The sequence below is a fragment of the Brassica napus genome, unplaced genomic scaffold (assembly GCF_020379485.1).
Source record: "Brassica napus cultivar Da-Ae unplaced genomic scaffold, Da-Ae ScsIHWf_663;HRSCAF=971, whole genome shotgun sequence".
NCBI classification, from domain to species: domain Eukaryota; kingdom Viridiplantae; phylum Streptophyta; class Magnoliopsida; order Brassicales; family Brassicaceae; genus Brassica; species Brassica napus.
The window spans coordinates 674-4,640 of record NW_026016721.1 but is presented as its reverse complement, the minus strand read 5'-3'; the positions used below and the strand labels follow the sequence as shown (position 1 = coordinate 4,640).

Below are 3,967 nucleotides of genomic sequence, written 5' to 3'. Positions count from 1 at the left end.
GATGGTGCGCATCTGCGCTTGAAGCTCGGTGATAGCTTCTCGGGTAGCTTCTGCTTCGGTTTGAACAGGGGCGCGACGTGTCCTAGCCATTGTGAATACGGAAGGAGCGTAGCAAAGCTCTGATACCAACTTGGCGCAGCGTATCAACGGTAACTCAGCTCAAATCTAAATATTTAGGTTAAACTTCTTGAATCGAATAATTTAATCAAATTCGATGCAAGGCTCTCGTATTGATGACAGAATCGAATTAATGCAAGGCTTTAGAGAAAACTCTAGTTTATTAACTTCCAAAAACTAATCATCAAAGCCAACTTACAAAACCCTTATATAAGTCTTAGAGACGGTTTAGAATAACCTAAGTCTCTTAAAAATAGAAAATCTAATAAAAGGAAATCATAGATAGAAGAGGAAATCTTTTAAAAGCCGAAAATAGAAAAACAATTGCTTGGCGGTGAAGGTATCATGATGCTGCATCACTTTTATAAGTAGATTCAACAAACATAATACGTTAAATTCACACAGTTTTAACGGTACATTTTTGCTACTTTAAATACAAGTTGTCTGGAATTTGATTTAACGAATAGGGTTTTACCTTAAACAGGGTTCATCAGCTTGGATTGCGGGTTATTCCCGAATGAACAGTCTCCTTATACCGAGTCTGCAACTGGATTACAGTACTCATCAGATTCAAACTTTATCCAAACTGGAAAAATTTCTAGGATTCAGAGAAGTCTCGAGGAAAATCACTTAAAGCCTCAAAGAACGGTTAGATACTTTCCAGAGGAGATGCGCAACTGTTACAATATTACTGTGAAGCAGGGAACCAACTATTTGATCAGAGTTAGAGCAATATATGGGAACTACGATGGTCTAAATCATTATCCTATGTTTGACTTGTACATTGGCCCTAATTACTGGGTAACAATAGACACTCAAAATAATGTACGGAAGGAGATCTTTCACATCCCTAGGTCAAACATTTTGGACTAGTGTCTTGTCAAGACAGGCACCTCTACGCCATTTATATCGGCCATCGAAATAAGGCCACTTCGAAATAACACTTACATCACCACATCAGGATCGTTGAAGTTGTTTTCACGTTTTTATCTTAGCAATTCAGAAGACGTTCTAAGGTGAGTCTGCTTTGTTTAAGATGATCCAAGTCTTTTTTAATTTGTGAGACGTTGGTTATAAATTTATTTCGCAAAGAACAGGTACGAGGAGGATGTCTATGATAGAATGTGGAATTCATACAATCAGTCAGACTGGACGCAGATATCAACCAGTCTTACGGTGAACACTAATTCCAATAGTTTCCGTCTTCCTTAAGATACTCTCAAAACCGCTGCAACACCTGAGAATGCGAGTGGAGGCATTGATAGATATTGAGTTTCCTGAATTCCCAACTGATAAAATTTACATTTACCTCCATTTTGCTGAGGTTGAAGTCTTGCGGGCCAACGAGACTAGAGAGTTCAACATTTCTTTAAATGGAGTGTCCATTAACGACTCTTACAGGCCTTTATATCTGCAGTCCGAAACGATGCACAATCAGTCTCCAGTTACATGTGAAAACAGAAACTGTATCATAAAGCTGACAAGAACGGGAAAGTCTACACACCCACCACTGCTTAACGCTGTGGAAGGTTTTGGGGTTGCCGATTTTCGACAGTCTGAAACAGACGCAAATGATGGTACGTAAATAAATGGTGAAATGCATGACTATATTGTATTCCAGTTTGCTAAAGATGATATCGTTCGAATTTGTGGCAGTGACTGCTATTAAGAATATCGGAACCGCTTATGGATTGAGTATAATTTCATGGCAAGGTGATCCATGTGTCCCTCGTGGGTTTTTGTGGGACGGCCTAAATTGTAGTGATACGGAAGGGTCTACACCGCCAAGAATCACCTCCTTGTGAGATATCTATAACCATCATTTTTAACTAAATATTTCACTTGTTTCAATGGGTATCTCAACACATAAACAGAAACTTGTCTTCAAGAGGGCTAACGGGAACCATAGAAACTGGAATTCAAAAGCTAACCCATCTGGAAAACTTGTAAGTATGATCATTGTTGCCTTAAAGCACATAAATTTCAATGCATTTTGATCTCTTCCAAATTTCAGGGACTTGTCAAATAACAGCTTGACTGGAGTAATTCCAGAATTCCTAGCTAGTATGAAATCATTGCTGATCATGTAAGTTTTTAGACTTTATTGGTCGTATTAATAGTCCTAAGTATAATTTTCACCAATGTATTAATATTTTTTTTTTCTTTTAATAGAAATTTGACCAAGACCAATCTGAATATTTCAATTCCACAAGCTCTTCGCAATAGAGAAAGGAAGGACTAAAGTTAATGTAAGAAAATAAATCCATTCACGTGCACATTTCATTCGACAGTTTATTTCCTTTGTGCATGCATAGTCATATATATGCAATCAATACTCTTTTTTTTTTGTAGTGTTGATGGTAATGAGATAAATCAATTATGAAGCCCAGTAACGCAGACACCATTCAAGCCCATATGATCTCAAGACATATGGAGCCCAAGCCTGCAATACATAAGAGACAAACCACTACAGAAGTCATAATGGTAAAGAGGATGAATAGAGGAAAAAGCATAAACGTTGGCGACAAGAGTATGGTTTAGACACCTCACCTGCAGCTCAGCAATAGGTTTGGAGCGCTAGAGGATCAGACCGACTGAGCTGGCAGCTTGACGAATCAGAGCAAAGCATCTAGACTGTTCTTACCTCTGTATAAATAAGAGAAGAGATACATTGTAACCTGCAAGTTATGAAAGCATAATAAAGAGAAATAGCAAAGTTTATAAAGTTTTTGTCTTTACCTTCATGGTATCAAAGCTTCAGGGATTAGAACCTGCGGCTTAGTCATGGATGGAAACCAAAGTTTGGTCATTGATGGAATCCAGAGTCACGTTCCTCTTACAGCTCTTACGATTACTCAAGTTGTGACCTTGAAGCTCAAAGAAGGCAACTACCTCTTATGGAAGCTTCAATTCGAGCAGTTCTTGTCAAGTCAGATGCTTTTGGGCTACGTCACCGGTGCACAACCAAGACCACCTGAGACAACAACCGTGCGTGATGGTGATGCAGTCACTGAAGCAGCAAACCCGGAGTTTAAGAAGTGGATGCAAAAAGACCAGTTGATTCTGGCCTGGATCTATGGTACGCTCACAGAAGATGCGCTCAAATCAGTCTATGGACTCCATTCTTCTCAGGAGGTTTGGCTCGCTCTAGCCAAAAAGTACAACAGAGTCTCAGCCACAAAAAGACTAGATCTCCAGAGAAGGGTTCAAACAACGGTCAAGGGAACCAAAACCATGACTGATTACCTCTCGGAGATCAAATCTCTGGGAGATCAAATCTCTGGGAGATCAAATCTCTGGGAGATCAAATCTCTCTGAGATCAAATCTCTCTGTGGCAAATATGGTCACTCCCCCAACAAGTGCTACAGACGTTTTGACTTGAGTTTCGCTATGGACGTTCCACAACCACAGGCCAACATTCTCACCTCTACTCATCACGCAGAAGCAGAGTGGTTTCCAGACAGTGGATCCTCACATCACGTTACCAGCTCTGCTCAGCACCTCGACTCAGCTCAGGAATACACATGAACTGATCAGGTTATGGTTGGAAATGGTGATTTCTTGCCTATCACGCATGTCGGTTCTGCATCCATTCCCACCCAGACAGGTATCTTACCTTTGCTTAATGTTCTTGTCTGTCCTAAGATTGCTAAGTCACTATTGTCAGTTTCCAAGCTCACCGATGATTACCCTTGTTCTATCACTTTTGACTCAACAACTGTTTGTGTTCTGGATAAGGAAACTAACAAGGTTCTCAGTCAGGGAAGCAAAGCTAAAGGACTTTATAAGTTGGATGATCCTCAGTTCATGTCGTTCTACTCTTCAAGACAGCAAAGTTCGAGTGATGTG

General features: G+C 40.0%; 1 pseudogene; it reads left to right on the top strand.

Annotated features, from left to right (window-relative positions):
• The first annotated feature begins 214 nt into the window (after positions 1–214).
• Positions 215–2,112, top strand: LOC111201937 (annotated as a pseudogene).
• The last annotated feature ends 1,855 nt before the right edge of the window (positions 2,113–3,967 follow it).